The following is a 21,844-nucleotide window of genomic DNA, read 5'->3' as shown; positions in this document are numbered from 1 at the left end:
TATAATATAAGGAGCTCTGGTAGCGTAGTGGTTTGGCTATTAGTCGGGCTGCTAACATCAACGTAAGTAGTTCGAAACTACCATCCATTCCATGAGAGAAAGCTGAGGCTTTCTGCTCCTGTAAAGATTTTACAGCCTCAAACACCCTGTAGAATCGCTATGAGTGGCACACCACCATCACCATATAATACATGTATATTACTCGTGTATGTGTGTGTGTTTACATACACACAATGACTATTAAATGCCGTCAAGTCGATTCCAACTCATAGAAACCCTGTATAGTGCTTCCAAGGAGTGGCACGTGAGTTTGAACTGCTGACGTTGTGGTTCAAACCAACCTTGTGGCTCAAATTGACCTTGAGGTCCAGGGCATTATCCTGCAGCACCACACACAAATAGATTCAAGAGCCATATAAGTCCTCTCCCTCTGGAAAAACCAGACCCACTTCATTCTTAATAATCGAATCCAACAAGCTCTGGGAGGATGAGGAGAAAGGACACGGCAGCGTAACTGAATATCTGGCTCTATTGACAAGCTGGGCATGCCAGAGCAGTGCTGTTACTCATTTAAGGAAAGAGAGTTAAATGTGTCATCCTCTATCATCCTTTGATGATAGTTAAACTGAGATGACAGTTTGTTAATGTTCACAGCCTCTGTGATCCTATAACCAAGTTCAAAGAATAAATCGGAGAAAAGGAATCCTACTTTATTGCTTCTGGGGATTAAATTGACTTGAAAAAATATGCTGAAATAAATATGTGGACATTTTTTCTAAAGAAATCAGTTGCATTCCACCTTCTCCCTTCCAAGGCTTCAAAGTAGAGTAGCTGTAAATACAATCACCTTTCTTCTGCTGATGTTACAATAATAGTTAGTATCAAGGTGTTTGATTAAACTTAGTTGTATTTACTATTAACTGCTTTTTACAATTTAGAGTAAGAGAATCACACCTTTAATTTATCTAAACAGCATAGATTCATGATTATCATGGCCCTTCTATGTCTTCACAAACAAAAATACAGAACTTTCTGTGACTGCTTTTGAACAAGTAATATATCCACATTTCCTAAAATGTATTTTCTTGCCATTAAATTAGAGTATACTAACGCATTGTCTTTCAACATTTAATGTGTATCAAACAAATAATAAATAGTAACAGGAGAAGAAGTGTGCCAATACTAATTACCAGTGATTTGTAGGAGAGGGATACTAAGGATAAAGAAGATGGAAACAAAATATATTCAGAGTGACATTCGAGAATCCACAAAAGACATGTGCTGTGAATAATTGTATGAAATGTATTTCACTCAGATATACACTCTCCTTTTAAATCATTCTTTGAATGGCTCTCCCTTTGGACATTTTCAGGATAATTTAGCTGGCAAGCAGTACGTACAGAGGTGACAATTTGTGATTTATTGCTTATAGTGCAATGAAGGTAAAATAGAAAGAAAAGTTGGTTATGCCTATTATGGAAAGCAATCCACAAAAGATTTTCTACACTTCTGAATTATATATTTAAGTCGAGTTACAAAGGGTTCTGGGTTCGATTAGGATTTTAAAATGTAATTGTATTTCTTTTGAATTTGAAGTAAGTTCTCATGACAGGCCTTCTATCTTCTCAGAGTTAAATGCTAAGGACATTTCTTCAGTTCAAGTCAGTGCAATTTTTAAAATATAAACCAAATAAAATTTTACAGCAAAACATTAACCACACTTATTTTTAGATGGTGAGCTAATAGGAAATTTTATGTTTCTTTCCACTTGCTACCTTTTTTCCTAATTTTTCTATATTAAAAGTGAATCAAGTTTGCAATAAAAAGCTAAATATGTTCCAATAAGTTAGTTCAAATAAGTTCCTTAAAAAATTGTGAATAGCTTCTAAAAATTCCTCATACGATTCCTTTAAACTGGCAGCTTCCATTCATTACTTAAAAGATGAAAGTTGTACATACTCTACAGAAAATAAATAATAGGAGCTCTTGAGATAGAGGGTTCCAATATTGTATAAGGGGACTTAAAACAGTTAATGGAAAACACTTTACTTCTTTTCATTTCATTTTCCATGAACTTTGTGAAGCCCGCAGAGTTACCTTTAACTGGGCAAAATGAAGGCAATTTTCAAGATACAAGGAAACTAATGACTCAAAAGTAGGTTTAAACCCCACAGTATTTCTCCATTCTATCCAGAATTTAATTAAACCATCCTTATAAGGGCCCTCAGATTGTGAGTTTTGTACACATTATAATAAAAATAGGTGCTAACATTTATTAAATGCTGTGTTTCATGTGTTGTGTTAAGTACCTTTCAAGAATTAAAGCATTTCATCTTCAAAACCATCCTCTTCAGTAGTCATTAGTATTAACCATGTTTATCAGGTGTAGTGATTCATGCTGGAGGAATGGTGTATTCTCATGCCATTTGTCTACCATGGTGTCGATCAGAGTTTTTAATCACTCTATGATATGGTCAACTTTGGACTATGATTACCAAAAGAGGAATGAGGGGAGGGCGGTTAGAAATAGGTTTCTTATTTTGAAGAAAAAAAAAAAAAACTATGCTAAGAGATAACACTGTAAGAGATACACTGACTAATATCTGAGTATTATACTTAAAACCCCGAATGTGGTGAAAACACTTGGAACTAACAGACTATTGATATTGCCAGTTTATTAATGTTGTTGTTTTGTTATTGTTGTTGTTACTGGTAAGAGCTTTGGAATCAGCTCTGACTCATAGCAATCCTATATAAGGTTTCCAAGAAGCAGCTGCCGAGTTTCAACTGTCAACCTTGCAGTTCAAACCTACCTTGCAGTTCAGTGCTTATTATACAGCACCTACCTTGCAGTTCAAACCTACCTTGCAGTTCAGTGCTTATTATACAGCACCAAACCAAGACTCATCAAATCAATTTTCTACTCACAGCAATTCTATATGACAAAGTAGCAATACCCCATGGAATTTTCTAGGCCGCAATCTTAATGAAAGCAAATCGCCAGCATTTGTTCCCATGGAGACTTTGAGTGGATTAGAATCACCAACTTTTAGGTTAGTAGCTATGCAGTTAACTGCTTTCTCCCAGGGCCCCTTATTAATTTGTAACATGCTGTCAAGGTGGTACTCACTCATAGAGGCCTTACGTACAACAGAATGAAGTATTGCCAAGTCCATTGTTATGCTTGAGCCTATTTTTGCTACCTCTGTGCCAATCCATTTCGTTGGCGGGGGCTTGGGGGCTTCCTTTTTTTCACTAATCCTCCACTTTACCAAGCACAATGTTCTTCTAATGGTACTAGTCCCTCCTGATAATATGTCTGAAGAATGAAAGGCAAAGTCTGGCCATCCTGGCTTCTAAGGAGCATTCTAGTTGTGCATTTTCCAACACAGATTTGTTTGTTCTTCTGGTAGTCAATGATACTTTTAATATTCTCCCCCAACACCATAACTCAAATGCATCAATTATGTGGTCTTCCAAATTCATTGTCCAAATTTCACATGCATATGAGGTTATTGAAAATACCATGGTTTGGGTAAGGGGCACCATAGTCCTTAAACTGAGATCTTTGCTCTTGAACACTTTAAAGAGGTATTATGTAGCAAATTTGTCTAATGCAATATGTCATTTGATTTCTTGACTGCTGCTTCTATGAGTGTTGATGGTTGATCCAAGCAAAATGAAGTCTTTGACAACTTCAATCTTTTCTCCATTATCTTAATACTATTTATTGGTCCAGTGGTGACGATTTTTGCAGAATACATAAAATTGTACAGCACAGTTCATAAATCACTCTCATAAGTACTATCTCATTTCCTTCTTTCACCAATTGCATGAAACAGGAATTATTTAACAAAGGGAAAGGATCAAACTTACAGATTAAATGATTTTCCAGTGGTCCTACAACAAGAAAGGAGAAATGACTCTCAAAGCCACATTCTTCTGAATCCTGTTGGTGCTCATTTCAGTCTATTAAGCTTTAGTGTTAACATTCCCCTCTAATTGTCTTTATTATTATGTCACCAAGGAACAAAAGAACTCCAGTTCAGAAAGAAGTAATAGTACTCATTAAATTGTTCTACTTATCAGAAGTGAGTTGATGGCATCCAAGAAAAATCACCTTCAAGCAGATGTTGCCTTCTCTGTTCTTCCATCTTCCCAAGTCCCCAAAGGGTTGTATAAACTGAAGAAGTCACACAGATTCCCAGTGGTCTAGACAGAGGCCAAGTTGCCCAGGGCAGCTTCTTCTCAAATATGGAGCCAAACATGGCATCCATGATTGGGAGAATTTAATTGCTATACTCTTGGAGTAAAAACTATAACATTTTCAGGATAAAGCTCTACCAATGTATTTCGATCACAGATTATAGGTTTGCTCTTTGTCTGCTGGGCCTGTACACTCAGCTGAAGCTAACCACACATACACACACACACACAAAAGCCATTTGAGGAATAACTAGACAGCAGTGAAGTGGAGAGTGAATGTCATTTCAGCAGCTCCCTCACAGTAAGCTCTCTGTAAGGGCTTTTACTGTCTTAGGTCAAGGCCTGCTCCAAAGTCAAGTCACTAGAGCCTCCTAGGTGCCAGTTGAAGTGAGCTCTCTGTTTTTGCGTGTGTCACTCACAATATGTCCACAACAAAGTTGTAGATTTCATTAGTTCTCACCAAATATGTGCAGTGAATTCATCACAGTCAGCAGAAAATGAAACAGAAAGAGAAGATATAAAATAAATCCAGCACGTTCCCTAAGGAATTTGGAAGGTACTATAAAAGAAAATCATCCCAGCTCCTTACTAGATTTTATAAGACTATTCCTAATGTGATTCTTCTCTATTTTTCTAACCTCATTACCCAACACTCCTAAACCCAATATTCTAGCCAAATGAAGAGTCTTTCTGTTTTCTTTCTTGTCACTTACTTTGTACAACTTTCACACCTTCAGAAATGCAAATAAATTTAATTGTAACTTATGAATTAGCTCCTTTATGGAACTACAGTTTTTCTTCCCAGGAGAGGAGATACCCAATTGTTCTCTGTGCTTTCAGAGCTCCTAGAGTTAACTTATCATATTGTGCTTGTCACATGAAATCATCATCATTTTGTTATGTTTGTAAGCATTCCACTAAATAATAAGTACCACTAAGTGATAAATTCCTTACTCATGTCATATTTATCTTTAGAACTTTAAGACCTAAAATTATGCTTGGCATTAAGTGCAACTGACTGAAATGAAACAGTGCATAAATAAATCACATACACACTCCCATTTTTCACTTTAGTGGGTAGAAATACAGATCTGAAGTCAAAACTGCATAAGTGATTTTTGCTTCCTAGCTCTGTGATCTTGGATGAGTTACTTAAACTCTCTGTGGCTGATTTTCTCATCTTTAAAATAAGTTATTGTGTGATTTCAACGTTTTAATAATAAAACCACTTAAAACAAACATTGTAACTTTTTAGCACATATTAGCCATCATCATGAGCAGGCTCATCATCATCATTGTTGAGTACCATCAAGTTGGTTCTAACTCATAGCAACTCTGTATATATAGGGTCTGTAAAGTACAGGTGGTAAGGTTTGAACCACTGACCTTGCAGTTCAAACTGACCTTGCAGTCCAGTGTTTATCCCACAAAACCACGCAAGGACTCCTCATCATCATTATTGTCATCATATTTCCACCATATGGCAGTATAGCACAGTGACCAAGATTTTAATTAGATCACTAAGCATGCCTGGATTCAAATCACAGTTGCTCCACTTGCTAGTTGCATCATCTCTGACAGTTCACTAAGTTCTCTGTACCTTGGCATCTCATCTCTAGACTAGGATAATAATAGTGACTGAATAAGAAAAGTTTAGAAAGTTACAACTAAATTAACATAGAGGCTGGCACGTGGTAAGTGTGACATAAAAGTAAGCTATTCTTAACTGTAAAAGTATAAATGCTCTTGAGTAGTACACTAAGACAGGGACTTGTATCTGTGTCTCATTAGTCCTAGGAAGGCAGAAGAAAGTCACTGAAAAAGGACCAAATCTGTCACATTTTAGATATAAACCAAGATGGCTGTATTCCCCATGGGTCTAGTTCTCCAGAAACAGGGTAAGTCATTTGCTGTCTGAACAAGTTTGTTGTTGTTGTTAAGTGCTGTCTAGTTGATTCTGACTCACAGCGACCCTGTTTAAGGTTTCCTAGTCTTTGAAATCCTCATAGAAGCAGAAAGCCTCACCTTTCTTCTGCAGAGCAGCAGGCAAGCTCATAACGGCAGAGCTTCTGATTCATAATCCAGTGTTTATTATATGGAACTACCTGGTGTGGCACTGTGGGTTAATTCACCAGACTGCAAAGCTGTTTGAATTGCAAAGTCAGCAGTTCAAGCTCACCAGCTGCTCCTTGGAAACCCTATACAGGGTCGCTATGTGTCGGAATTGACTCGATGGCCCTAAACAACATCAACCGCACTCTTTAGTTTTGGAGTCCTGGTGTGGCACTGTGGGTTAACATCCTGGACTGAAAAGCTGTTTGAGCTGCAAGGTCAACAGTTCAAGCTCACCAGCTAGCTGCTCCTTGGAAACTCTATACAGCTAGAGAATGTCTCCTCCTTCCTTTTGCCCAGGGAAGCTTTGTACCTTTTCATAGTTCAATCTCTCACCAGAGAAGCTTATTTTTATTTCTGGTATTTTCAGGTGACTCTGACTTACGGCCACCAGGTAATAGAACCTCATTTATTTGGTCCTCCTGCCCAGGGTAACAGTAGCTTCCTAGTGTGGCTAATTTCAGGGGTTCCTAATGGTTTCTTACATGCTGTAAGCTCAATGCATGTAACCAATTGCCTCATTAACCCCCCTGTGTCTTCTGTTTTCCTAGTTAGAGTGATCCATGATTTTTTTTTTTTTTTTAAATCTGTCTCTGTTTTTCATTCCATTGCCTTACAGAATACCTCCTTTCACAAATATATACATACATACCCACACACTTTAGGTGCTATTTCCTGTTTTAAAGAAACAAAGGCCAGCAGATAGCTGTGATCTGAAATGAACTTGCCATGTGCTTGATTCTGAACTGAATTTATCACTGTTATCTTCTGAGGGTTATTTTGCATGCCTTCCTCTCACCCTCAGAATATTACTAGAGACTAATTGTTGTTGTTGTTACAACTAGGGTAAGGGGTGCTCCTGGGAGCTAGTGGATAGAGGCCAGTTTTTGTTGTTAGGTGTCATTGAGTGTGCTGGGCACAACAAAACTACACCCAATCCTGAGCAGTCCTCACAATTGTTATGATTCAACCCATTTTTGTTGTCACTGTGTCAGTCCATCTTGTTGGAGGTCTTCCTCTTTTTCACTGCTGACTCTCTACTTCAGCAAGCAATATATCCTTCTCCAGGGACTGTTCCTTCCTGGTAACATGTTTAAAGTACAAAGTCTCACCATCCTCACATCCAAGGATCATTCTGTTTGTACTTCTTCCAGGACACCTTTGCTTGTTGTTCTGGTAGTCCATAGTACTTTCAATATTCTTTAGTAACACCGTATTTCAAATGCATCAATTCTTCTCCAGTTTTCCATATCTATTTCCAACTTTCACATGTGTAAGCGGCATTTGAAAATGCCATGGCTTGGATGATATGGCTAAACATCTTACAATGCACAAGACAGCTATCTACACACATGAACACAAAGAATTAGCAAGCCACTATGAGAAAGTAAAGCTGGTTAAAAATTCCCTTTCTGTCCTAAAAGTCCAGTTCATTAATTATCGTCAGTACTTAGGTAATATTTTTATATCCAGGCTATTTGGGTACCACACTATATACAAATACAACAAAGGTTCACGTCTATGCCTGGCTGACTCAGTAACCTAGGTTTTGTTGTTGTTAAGTGCTGTGGAGTCGGTTCCGACTCATAGCGACCCTGCACAGGGTTTCCGAGGCTGTAAATCTTTACGGGAGCAGAATGCCTCATCTTTCTCCCGCGGAACCGCTGGTAGTTTCGAACTGCTGACCTTGCGGTTCACAGCCCGATTCGTAACCACTATGAAACCAATTGTTGTCACAGAGTCGATTCTGATTTATGGTAGCCCATGTATATCAAAATGTAACTGTGCTCCACAAGATTTTTAACAGCTGATTTTTTTGGAAATAAATGTCCAGGCTCTGCTTCCAAGGTACCTTTTAGTGAACTCAAACCTCTAACTTTTCAGTTAGTAGTCAAGCACACTAACCATTTACACCACACCTCAGAAAATTAAGCATGGAATATTGCTTAATCCTGTTAAGAGATGTGGAAGTTTACCACGTGAGGCACCAAAGGATAAATCTGTCATAAACCCACATCACTGTTGCTCTTTTTCTGACAACTTGGAGAATGGACTTTAGCTACATTACAGAGACTGGGTTTCAAAAAAACACAGACTCAACAATTACCCAGGGACCTTGTCTACTAAAGGGAAAGGAGATATATATATATATATCTTCCCATTCCTTAAAAGAATAGCCAAGAGGGCCATGGGCAACTATGCTCCCCTACATATAAAAGGAGGCTGGGTTTTGCTTTGTTTTGTTTTTCTAAGAGTAAGCTTTTGCTTAGAAGAAAAGCCTCAGGGAAGCCTTTTCTTTATTGGTTGAAGCCTCTGAAAATAGCTGCTGACAGATGTTTCAGCCTCTCTAAGCCACAGTCCCACAGGTAACCACCTGCCTTGATGCTTCCACCTCCACTCTCTGCTTTCAGGGATTCTTGCTTGTCTATCTACTTCAGTAATAACCTCAATGGGCAGATATTATGTCTTAATTCTGCTTTCCTTGCAGCCTCCAACAAGCCCTGGTGGTGAAGTGTTTAAAGCTCTTGGTTGCTAACCTAAAGGTGAAAGTTTGACCCCACCAGTACTCTGTGGAAGAAAGATGAGGCTGTCTGCTTCCCCAGTGATTTGAAACCTTAGATATCTTATGGACCAGATAGTTTTACTCTGTTCTATAGGGTTACTGTGATTTGGGATCAACTCAGTGGCAGTGGGTTTGAGCTGTTTGGTATATGTAGCCTCCACCACATTGTCTGTTCACAAAAAAATCAGAAGGTAGCTGAAAGCCCTTTTTGATGAGCTGCAGCAATTCCCATAGATTTTATTCCCAATACACATGTATTCCCAAATTATGTTTACCCACTTGGTGTAGCTTTGTAAGGTTCTGTTAGGGAAGAAGTACAACCAGTACTTAAAAAATCAGAGTTCCTGAGATGGCTTAAAAAAAGGAAAGAAGAGGAAAGGTGTCTAACATTTTTTCTGGCACTAATAAGATCACTGAGTCCCCGACACCTTAAAAAACTGAAGACAACTTTCCCTCTCTGACTCCTCTTTCTGTTCCCTCTCCCCTTCTGTCACCATCCTCCTCCATACTAAAGATGAAGCTTAATATTAAGCATCACATTAACGGTTGTCAAATCAATCATGATTTCCTCTGAGTTATGTTACACAGAAGCAACATGCTTTATCAGAAATCAAAGAAAGCCCAATGCCAAAAGTGGATGAGCTAATGTAAAATCACTTACACAGGCAGTGTGGAGAAGGAAAACTGTTAAATATTTAATGTTGTCATTAACCCAAGAATGAGAGGGAGAGGGTAATGGACTTCTGTTCCCTTTGCCTACAGGACAGGATACAAAATGAACTGTCTCTTCTGGGATCAGAGTCACACACGTCTAAAGTTCATGAAGTGGGTCACAGATGAAGGGAACTGGAAAAGTCTCACCACTCCCAGATGTATTGTTTAAGAAGAGAGTGTACTTGGCAGTCATGCCTGAAGTTCACCATCACCACACGGCAGGGACCAGAGGCCTCATCAATTGAATTGCTCAATTAGTTTGTTATGGCAACAGACATACTATCCCCAACACATATGGTTAAACCACAGCAAATAATCAATTATTGAAGCAAGTTTTCTCCAAGAAGCATTAACCCATCAGGATAGCAAAGGGTTTGTTTTTGTCTCTATTTAAATTTGGTTATTATAGAAGAAGTTTGTCTGCTTGACAACTACCCAGAATTATCCTGGAGAGTCAGAACGTCAAAATCAACTGAAAATACAAAGTTAAAAAGAAAAATACAGAATATATCTAGAGCAGGGAAAGTCATCTGAAAAGGAACTTGCTTACCTATGAATGCTATGATGTTATAGGGAAGATTTTACTTAATAGAACATGAATGAGTGTACATTCAGTCCCTATACCTCTAAACAAACTCACCCTAAGCAACAAACGTCACTTAATTTCTGCATTTTAACTGAAGCATTACTTTCTGATATTATACAACATACCTTGCATACTAAAGTCACACTCACTGCTTCCTTTAATTGTAAATTGTAATTGTTTCCATCATATATGATTATGTTCTTTGGTGTGGATTTCCAGGAGTCTCTGAAACTTCCTCAAGGAAGCAAATTATGATACTTCCATGCACATAAAACACCTCCATCTGTATTGATACAGTCACCATGCTTTTACTGCTGTATTCACTAGACATTTAAATTGAAACGCTTTTACTCTGTGGAGTACTTGAAAATAGTCCTGCCTGGAAATAAGTGATTTGTGAATCTGTATATCGAAGACTTCAGCAGTAGAAACCGAGCTTCACCCCAACTTTACTTTCCACAAAATCTATTTGAGTTAGATACTCTTCTTCATATAGTTTTTAAATTAAACAGATTCAAGGTATATTCTATTGCATGAAAATTCATTTAATTGAGATGGGCAATGCAGCAGTAAACATTTATCCTCATCTGCTGTTTTTTTTAGGTTGGCATCAACAAACTATCTTTTCTCTTCTCATCTGAATTCTTTGAAATAGGTAAGTTTAAAAGGGACTCCTAGTGTGGTTCTGTAGGATCGGCACTGGACTGTGAACCACAAGGTCAGCAGTTCAAAGCCACCAACTGAGCCTGAGAAACCCTATATGGGGTCGCTATGAATCAGAACCAACTGGATGGAACTTAACAGTAGTAACATACAGAGTTCCACATTCTGCTTTGAAAAGTAACATCTGTGATCTTAAAAGCTCTTTAGCAGCCACCTGAGGTGTAACCTGTGGTCTTTCCATGTGTGGAAGAAAGAAGAGTGATAAGACTTGAAGATACTTGGAATCGATTAGTGCAATGAAGTAATGGAACACATGAGCATCAGTCTCCACAATTCTGAGACCAGAACTAGAGGGTGAACTACCACTAGAAGAACTAGAACTACCAATAGCAACTGCTATGAAAGGGGCCACATTACAAGGTCCTGGTCTGAGTGGGAGAAAATCTGAAACAAACTCAAAATTATAAAAGAAGAACCGACATTCTGGTCAGAAACAGACTGCAGATCCTGAGACTATGTTCCTCAACCACCCTTCAGGTCTGGAAAGGAACTGACCCACATAGACCAATTTTCAGTCATATAGGGGCATAAGACCTCTTTAAAGTGTTGAAGAGCAAAGTGTCAGTTTGAGAACTAAGGTGCACCTGACCCAAGCTATAGTATTTTCAATAACCTCATATGCATGCAAAAGTTGGACAGTTCATAAGGAAGACTGCATCAATTGATGCAGTTGAGTTATGGTGTTAGATTAGAATATTAAAAGTGCCATGAACTGCCAAAAGACCAAACTGATCTGTTGGAAGAAGTACAGCCAGAGTGCTCCTTGGAAGCCAGGATGGCAAAACTTCATCTTTCATTCTTCAGTCATATTGTCAGGAGGGACCAGTCAGTGGAGAAGGTTATAAATTTTTTGCGGTAGATTTGTATGTTGCCTTGCATTAAGGTTTCTTTGAAAGAATACAAAAAATGAAGCAACAAAAATTTATTTGCAATTTGTTGCTGCTGCTATGATTAAGTGTGACTCTGTATAGGGTTTCTGAGGAGTGGGTGGTAGGTTTAGACTGCCAACCTTGTGATTAGCAGTCCAGTACTTATCCTACAGTGTCTGTCACATGAGGACTCCTTGTATTTACAACGTTGTTGTTGTTGTTTATAGAGGGTTTCCGATGAGCAGCTGGTGAGATTGTACCTCGTCCTTGCAATTCAAATCAACTTTGCAGTCTAGCGCATTGACTCACGGTGCCATACGTAGACTCCTTATTTGAAATTGACCCCTTTAAAATATTTATTCATCAAATTGCATCTATTTTCTCTTTACTTTCTTCTTCCTCTCTGTAAAAACAGACCATTGTTAAAAAATGAGAAGTGACAAGAACGCCTAGCAGCAAAGACTACTTAATCAACCATTTCTTAAAATGTTGCATAGGCTTTGTCCAAGAGTTTACACTTTTAGGAATTGATCCTAAAGAAAAAGATCAAAATATGCAAATATATATGTAAAAAAATGTTTATTATAGCATTGTTCACATGATGAAATCTAGAACCAATAGAAATACCATGAAAATAAGAGACCAATATAAATACAAGTTGGCATTAAAAAAAATCATGGGAAAAACCCATTATCTTTCCATTCCAAGTAGGATAAGCACTGTATTGCTAATTAGAAGGTTGGTGACTCAAACCCACCTTGGAAATCCTATACAGGATCCCTATGAGTCAAAACTGACTGTACGGAACTTAACAATAACATAGTATGGTCTGAGGCTTGAGGAAGAAATGGATAAAGTGATGGTAACTTTGCCTGAAGGATGAGAAGGTGTTCACTGACTAGCTCAAAGGAGAAGACAGTCACAGCAAAAGCAAAGGCTCTGCAAAGACAAAGGCAAAGGAAGAGCTGAAGACCCAAAAGGTAGCAGTTAACAACATATTATGTTAGAAATACAGATAATTCCTGGGTTGTCTATATCCTCTCCTTACAGTTGTTTGATCTTTGGTATGTTATCTAATCAGGCATGTGCTTTGATTTCCACACATGAAACAATACAAGGGCTAAGTGTTACAAGAGGGGTGCTGGTGGCACAATAGTTAAGTGTTTGGCTGCTAAACAAAAGGTTCATGGTTTGAACCCATCAGATACTCTATGGAAGAGAACTGAGGCAGTGTGCTTTCATTAAGATTTATAGCCTTAAAAACCTATGGGGCAGCTCTACTCTGTCCTACAGGGTTGCTACAAATCAGAGTCAATGGGTAAATATTATAATGCAAATAAAACACTTTAACTAGTGAGGAGACACATAATCATAATAACGATTTCAATAGAATTTGATTTTGTTACTCTGAAATTATATAACTAATTAACTGAAGGCAAAGAGAAGCATCCCTTTAAACCTATAAGGATTCAAATGTTGTTGTTAGTTGCTGTTCAAATGCTACTGTATGCATAAACAAGGTCTCCAATGAATGTCAGACCGTAGCGATAGAAGATCTAAACTATATACATTTTAAATTCTTCTTCTAAATCTGTGCCGATGAATATATTATAAATATACATTTGACTAAATGCAGAAACAACTAATCTTTTAGGCAATGTATTGACTTAGAAACTTAAAAATTCTATTTTAGTAATTTTTTAAAATTCTTACTTTAAAAAAAATATTTTGAGCTTAGCTATATGGAGATGGATAATTGCCATCTAGCACACTTCTACTCATGATGATCCTATGTACAACAGAACAAAATATTGTGCAACCTCAAATCACTGACACATGTAAATCTATCATTGGGGCAATTATGCTATTCCATCTCACTGAGAGTCTCCTTAACCCTCACTTTACCAAACACCATGTCTTCCTCAAGTGATTAATCACTCTTGATGATATCCCAAGGCAAGCAAGTCAGACAATGTTATTTTGTAATCCAAAAGATTTTCAGTAGCTAATTTTTACAAGTATATCACTAAGCTTTTCTTCCTACTCTCTTAGTCTAGAAACTTCTCTGAAACCTGTACCATGGGTGTCCATTGCCCTGTGAATATTTGAAAGCCAGTGGTCTAGTTTCCAGCATGATAACAATATGTAAGTCACCAAAATACAACAAACTAACAGGTTTTTGTACTTACTTATACATGAAAAGCAGTCTATGTTTGACTCTCAAATGATAAGACATGAAGACTACCGTTGAGTAATTTACTAAGTATTAGAATAAGGAAGTTTTCTAAAATGATTTACTAAAGACATTATGAATACGAAGACTCTAAGACATAACCTACATTATTGTTGAAAAACATGAGGTGACAAAAGTGGTTACAGAATTATTGATTTCCTGACTGAAAAAGAGACTTTGTAGAGCTAATTTAAATTCTCTGAAATCACTTGTCACTTGCTAGAGGAAATATACAGAGCACCAGACTGGGGGCACTGGACTAAGGGGAAATGTAGGGAGAGGGACTTTGGCGCATAATAATAAAGATTATATAAATGTGGAATGCAGTCCTGGTGTAGCGTTTTGGATTAATATGCCAGACTGCAAAGCTGTTTGAACTGCAAGGTTGATGATTCAAGCTCACCAGCTGTTCCTTGGAAACCCTATACAGGGTCGCAATGAGTCGGAATCGACTTAACAGCACTTAACAACAACAAAACAAATGTGAAGTGGGCTGCCCCCTGAAGAAATGAGAACCACCTAGTTGAAAATGTTCAATAAATGTTGAAAAAATTTTTTGGAAATGTTGTAGAGAGGATTCTAGTATAGGGAGTGAGTTTGCAGACTAAGTGAACTCCAAGGATCTATTTTTCTAGAGGATTCCATTTATGTATAGATCACAAGCACAGCCAAAGCTCAAAGGAAAAAGAGAATCCCACCAAGTGGTCAACTCAACAAATAGAAAACAATCCTTCTAGTTATTATCAGACTATAAGGAAAAAAAAGGGAGGAAAGAATCAAACAAGCAAGCATGCCAGCACATTCCCAAAATGAAATGTCAGAATATCTCCTTTTACATCTAATTGTCCTAGGAAAGGAACAATGCAGCCATATTAAATTATAATGTGAACAGGTTGTCATTTACCCCTGAGTAAAATACCAAGAAAAAAAATAATAAGTTGCCTAAAAAGTTTCGGACTGAAATGCTAGTTACATATATTGAACTGTAGAAAGAAGAACAGCCTACAGAATCAATAACAGCATATTAGTTAGAACCTTAAGGGTGTTCACTGACACTATTAACTGTGATTGGGTTCCATTCTCTTTGACTGTGACAGCTAAAGGGACTGGACCCTGGAGTGGAATTGCTCTCCAATTTCTCAATGATGCTTCTTGAGGAGAATGAATGAGATCTTGTAACTGTTTTCTTATTGTTCAGCTAGTTAGATGAGGGAATCTAGCAAACATTATATTTACATTTTCTTTTTATTTACATTTAAATTTTGTTCTTACATAGCAGCTCTGTATTACACATAGACATAAAACTAGTACACAAATACTGGGAAACATTAAATTGGAAATTACAAATATACCTTAAAATTGGCTACTTTTAGCCAAAAACTTTGAAATTAAGAAACGTTCATAGTACAGATTCTATACATTTATGAAGTATGATGTGGAACCATGGGTAAAGTGGTCTTCATCAACAGAAATAAATGTGAAATAATGACTTAATAATGGATTTCGTTTAGTAAAAGTGGCTGGAGATTCATAATTTAAAAGAAATGCTCAAGTAAGAACAACTTTTCATCTGTAGTAGAATAACCAATGGTAACGTTAAAATGAAATACTTCATGGTTAATGGTAGTATACTCAGGGATGAAAATGGAATGAAATATGCTACCACAGCCATTGCCAATGTTGTTGTTAAGTTCCATCAAGTCAGTTCTGAATCATAATGACCCTGTATAGGGTTTCCAAGAAGCAGCTGGTGAGCTTGAACCACCGACCTTGTGGATCAAATGGACCTTGCAGTCCAGCACATTAACCCACATTGCCAACTGCATAGTATGTTTCAATATGGGTTTCAACTTGATGTTGCTGTAGAATGCTGCTAATGTAGCCAAAGTCTTCTGCTTGCCTTCCTTTCACAGCATTAACATCTTGATCAGTTCCTGGCTGAAGGATCCTATGAATAATTTATACCAACTCCTCACTTACTATTTCATGATCTAACATTTTGTTTACAACAATAGTTAAAAATCTACTATCCAACTATTTTGCACATTAAACAACATATGTCTGGCAGTAACAAATGTAGAGATGCAAGGTGAAAGTAATGCTGGTTCTGATGGTTAAGGTTGTCTGACAACTGACTGAGACATGATTATTAGTGGTTTGGCAGTTATAAAATTATGTGATTTGGCAGTTATGTAATGATATAATCTGGAAGTTATTTGTGATGTAATTTGGCATGTATATAATGATTTAGTCAACCTCCATTTTGTGATCTGCTATGGTCATCTTCTATTTTCACACGGACTTTGGAACCTAACCATCAATGAGTAAAGAATGAATATATTTATAACATGGTTATAAATGCATTGCTATAGGACATACATGTCAGTAGCAATGCTGTTGCTAAACAATTAAGTACAATGAAGGCTGAGGTGACGGACAACATCCAATTAGTCCCTTCTACTCAGAGTACTTAAAATATCACCAAAATTATCTCAAATCCTTTAAAAAGAATTCTGTGCTTATTTTCAAGTATAGCAGAATTACATGTAAAGACAAATGTGATTTTTTTGTGTGTTTTAGCTGACTTTATTTACTTTATTTTTGGTTTTCCTCTTCCTCAATGTTACCAGACCCAGATTCCATGTCACAGCATTACCATTTGTTGCAGGTTAGAAGAAGATAGCCTGTAATGTTGTCAAGTACTAGCAAATAAGATGACCACTGTATTCAAAGTGGTTTAAACAGAATCCACCAAACCAACTGAATGTAGCAAGAATGGTATTTGTACTCACAGGTGTACATACTTGCACATATGAAAAGAGCTGACGAGTAGAAAAGTAGAGAAAAAAATTATAGAAGAATATATGGAAGTTTTTGTTTCTCTATTCTTCCTCCATGCTAAGAAAGGATGAAAGAAAAGAAGGCAGACCTCACCAGAACATTCTACTATAGAGGAGAGGTATCCAAGGAAAGAGGATGTTTGAATATCACAGATCCGAGGACATGGAGCAAGCAGAAACTTGTATTTGTACATTCAGACGAAAGGACAGCCCCAAGTCACCATTCCCAATTTTTGAGTTTTTATCAATATGGTATGCACACAAATGGACCACCAATGTTGACTGGTCACCTAATTGGTGGCTACCAGTGTAGTGGAATGGGTGAATAAATATAGTTCCATGGATTCATTCATACCAAGAAGATGTATGAGAGTTTATGGAACTATAAGAGCCAGTGCTGAGCAGTCCTGTTGCACTCCTTCATCACTCAATATTTGCCTAACTCTAAAGAAAACAGCATGAAAATACACACACAAACACAGGAATGAAACAGATGGCTGTGCCCTAGCCCTTCATATTTTTGAAAAATTTTAGCCAGAAAACAGAGCCTAGGGAACTCTGAGCTTTAACTCATACTAGAAATTCAAATATGCTGCACAAGACCTTTATAAAGTGTTGAAAAGCTGAGCTGTCAGCTTGAGGACTTAGGTTCTCCTGACCCAAGCCATGGTATTTTCAATAACCTCATATGCATGTGAAAGCTGGACAGTGAATAAGCAAGACTGTAGAGAATTGATGCTTTTGAGTTATGGTGTTGGAGGAGAATATTCAAGGTGCCATGGGCTGCCAAAAGAAGCAACAGATCTGTGTTGGATGAAGTGCAGCCAGAGTGCTCCTTGAAGGCCAGGATGGCCAAACTTTGTCTCTAATACTTTGGACATATTGTCAGGAGGAACCAGCCACTGGAGTAGGATATCATGTTTGGTAAGGTGGAGGGTCAGAGAAAAATAGGAAGGCCCCCAGCGAGATGGATTGGCAAGTGGTAATATCAATGGGCTCAAGCATGTCAACAATTGTGAGGTTGACCCAGGATTGGGCAGTGTTAAGTTCTGTTGTGCATAAAGTTGCTATGAGTCAGTACTGACTCCACAGCACCTAACAACAACAACAACAATGGTGCTGTGGGTTAATGCACTGGACTGCAAAATTGGTTTGAACCACAATGCAAGCTCACTGCTGTTCCTTGAAAATCCTACACAGCCACAACAAAAATTATATTAAGAAAGGAGTTCTGGTGTGGCTCTGTGGAATAAAGCACTGGACCACAGCTTTATGGTTCAAACTTATCAGTCACTCCTCAGAAACCCTATACAGGGTTGTTGTGAGTCAGAACCAACTCAATGGCACTTAACAACAATATTAAGGAACAAACAATTGATTGATCATATGCAAATTATAGCTGAAGCTGAAGAAAATTAAAAGAACTCCCTGCAATCCAAAACATGACCTTGAACATATCCCACCGAATTTAGAGATCATATGAAGAGCAGATTTAATGCATTAGACACTAATGATGGCAGAACCAAGGAGATGTGGGATGACATCAAGAACATCATAAAGAAAAAAAGTAAAAGGTCATTTAAAAGACAGGAAAGGGGAAAAAATATTAAAATGTATGCCAGAAGATACTATGAAATTTGCTTTCCAGAATAGAGATGCTAAAGCAAATGGTAAAAAAGAGAAACAAAAGAGCTGAACAGAAAATTTCAAAGGACAGCTAGTAAAACAAGTATTATAATGAAATGTTCAAAGACTTGGACTTAGAAAACCAAAAGGAAATAACATCTTCAGCATTTCTCAATGTGAAAGAACTGAAGAAAAAGTTTAAGTCTCAACTTCCAGTATTGAAGGCTTCTATGGGTTAAATATTGAATTATGCAGAAAACATCCAAAGAAGGTGGAGGGTATAGATAGAGTACTGTACCAAAAAGAAATAGTTAATGTTTAACCACTTTAAGATATAGCATATGAACAAGAGTCTACAGAACAAAAACAAGAAATCAAACCTGTGCTGAAGGCATTGGCAAAAAACAGGTTTTCAGAAACGGACAGAATACAAATTGAAATTTTTCAACAAATTGATGAAGCTTGCTCATCTTTGCCAAGAAATTTAGAAGGCTTATACCTGGTAAAATGATTGGAAGAGATGCATATTTGTATCCATTCCAAAGAGAAGTGGCCCAATGGAATGCAGAAATCACTAAACAATATCATTGGTAACACATGCAAGTAAAATTTTGCTGAGGATAATTAAAAAACAGCTGCAAAAGTACATCGAAAAGGAATTGCCAGAAAATCAAGCTGGACTCAGAAGAGGACGTGGAACTAGAGATATCTTTACTAGTATTAGATGAACTTGGTTGGAAGTAGAGAATACCAGAAAGAGTTTACTGGCACATTATTGACTATGCAAAGGCTTCTGATTTTTTGACTCATGACAAGCCATGGATAACATTGCAAAGAATACATATTCCAGGACACTTAATTGTGCTCATGAAGAAGCTGTATATAGACCAAGAGGTGTGCAGTCAAACAGAACAAGGGGATATTGAATGGTTTAAAATAAAGAAAGGTATTTTCCAAGTCTTTATTCTTTTGCCATACTCATTCAATGTGTATACTAAGCAAATAATCGGAGATGCTAGATTATATGAAGAAGAACGTGGCATCAGACTTAGAGGAAGATGCATAAATAATATGTGATAAAGGAGCTTTGGTAGCTTAGCGGTTACGAATCGGGCTGCGAACTTCAAGGTCAACAGTTCGAAACTACCTGCTGCTCTGTGGGAGAAAGAAGAGGCTTTCTGCTCCCGTAAAGATTTACAGCCTCGGAAACTCTGTTCAGGGTCACTATGAGTCAGAACCGACTCAACGGCACTTAACAACAACAACAACAAATACAGATGTTACAACCTTCCTTGCTGAAAGCAAAGAGGATTTAAAACACTTACTGATTAAGAACAAAGACCACAGGTTTCAGTATGGATTGCACCTCAATGTAAAGAAAACAAAATCATCAAATCTGGACCAATAAATAACATCATGATAAATACTGAAAATACTGAAGTTGTCAAAAGGCTTCATTTAGCTCTCATGGATGCAAAGCTCAAGAAATCAAATAATGTATTGCACACAATATGTTACACAAGACCTATTTAAAGTTTTTAAGCTAAGATGTCAGTCTGAAAACTAAGCTACACCTGACCCAAGCCATGGTATTTTTAGTAGTCTTATATGCTGCTCTAATTGCGTGGTGGTTCTGAGTCAGAATGCTAACCTCAAGGTTAGCAGATCAGAACTTCCAGTCATTCCACGGGAGACATGAGGCTTTCTGCTCCAGTAAAATATACAACCTCGGAAATGCTATGCAGGGTTTCTGTGAGTCAGAACTGACTCCAAGGCACAAAATTACCACCACCATATGCATATGAAAGTTGGACAATGAATAAGGAAGATGATTAAAGAATCAATGCATTTGAGTTATGGTATTGGGGAAAAATACTCAAAGTACTATGGACTACCAGAACAAATCTGTGTTGGAAGAAACACAGCCAAAAACTCCTTAGAAACAATGATGGCAATACTTTATCTCTCAGACTTTGAATTTATTATCAGGAGTCACCAGTCCCTGTAGAGGACATTGTTGTTTTTAAATGCCATTAAGTTGGTTCTGACCCATAACAACCCTGTAGATTCTTTCCAAGAAACATCTGGTGAGCTTGAACCATCAGCCTTGCTAATCAAACCAAATTGGCAGTCCAGCTCGTTAACCCATAGTGCCACACCAGCTTGGAAAAATGTAGGGTCAGCAGAAAAGAGAAAGTCTCCCAATAAGATGGATTGGCACAGTGGCAGTTGCAATGGGCTCAAAGGTAACAATTGTGAAGTTGGAGAAGGACTGGGCAGTTTTTCATTCTGTTGTGTCTAGGATCCTTTTGAGTCAGAACCAGTATGACAGCACATCACCACAGCAATACTCTGACTAAGGTATCCATAGATTGAGTTGAGTTATGCCCCCAAATCAGGAAGAAAACCTTCCAACCTTTAACAAGAATGGGAGCTTGAAGTCAACATAATTGTGTTCTGTTTTAAGCATGTCATGTTTGCTACCCAAAGAGTTGAGATCTCTATTTACTGCTCCAATTTTATCTGCTGTGTTAGTGTGACCCACTGCTGTGGTGATTCTCATCCAAGTCAAAGCAGTTGTCTATGTCATTTACCCACTCTTCTTTTAGATCTTAATATTCATAAGATTTAAGGTCCCTTAAATCTTATGAATATTAAGAGAAATAATTCAATCATTTAAGAAGTAATGAGTACAATACTTTGGATCTTCATTTAAGAAGTAATAGAGGTGAGTGAATGTGGTGTCGGTTTCTGACCTGGGGAAGAGGGTGGAGGGGTCAGACCACACTTTCCTGAAAGGGCTCCTAGTCTTGGAGCTCGGGGATTGGCAGTGACCTGGAGGACATTAAATCAAGGATTTTCTTCCCAACATACTGCCCGGAGCAGGTGTCACCCCAAAACTCCCATTGGTGTGAGGGCTTCCAGTCTATGTGTGGTGTGACCGACATCCATTCTGTGTCAGCACCTGAGCTGGATGGTACATAACACACTTCCTCAGGGAGTTTACAGCCACCAGTACATTTCTGGGAGGAAAAGGATGCTGAGCTAGAGGCTTGGGCAAATCCAAGACCTGGTACAGGGTAAATGGAGGGGACCCTGAGCTCCAAAACCGAGGGAAAACTGCTAAGCACTGGTCATCTATTGAAGATGTGCAAGTGAGGGACAAGCATGCTTGGTCCTGGTTCTTCTTTCAAAGCTGTGCTGCATAGAAATTGGAAACCCAGTAAGGAGCTTATTGGTGATGGTTTGGATGTGAATGGTGGTCATGGAGATAGAAGTTGATGAGGTGGGTTAAAGGTGCTGGAGCAGACTAACTGATGTGTTGGATGTAAGAGACCAGGGAATTGAAAACTGTCAGGGATAATGATTAGG

This window comes from Chrysochloris asiatica, unplaced genomic scaffold (genome assembly GCF_000296735.1).
Source record: "Chrysochloris asiatica unplaced genomic scaffold, ChrAsi1.0 scaffold00027, whole genome shotgun sequence".
Classification (NCBI taxonomy): Eukaryota; Metazoa; Chordata; class Mammalia; order Afrosoricida; family Chrysochloridae; genus Chrysochloris; species Chrysochloris asiatica.
This window is presented reverse-complemented; position numbering follows the sequence as displayed.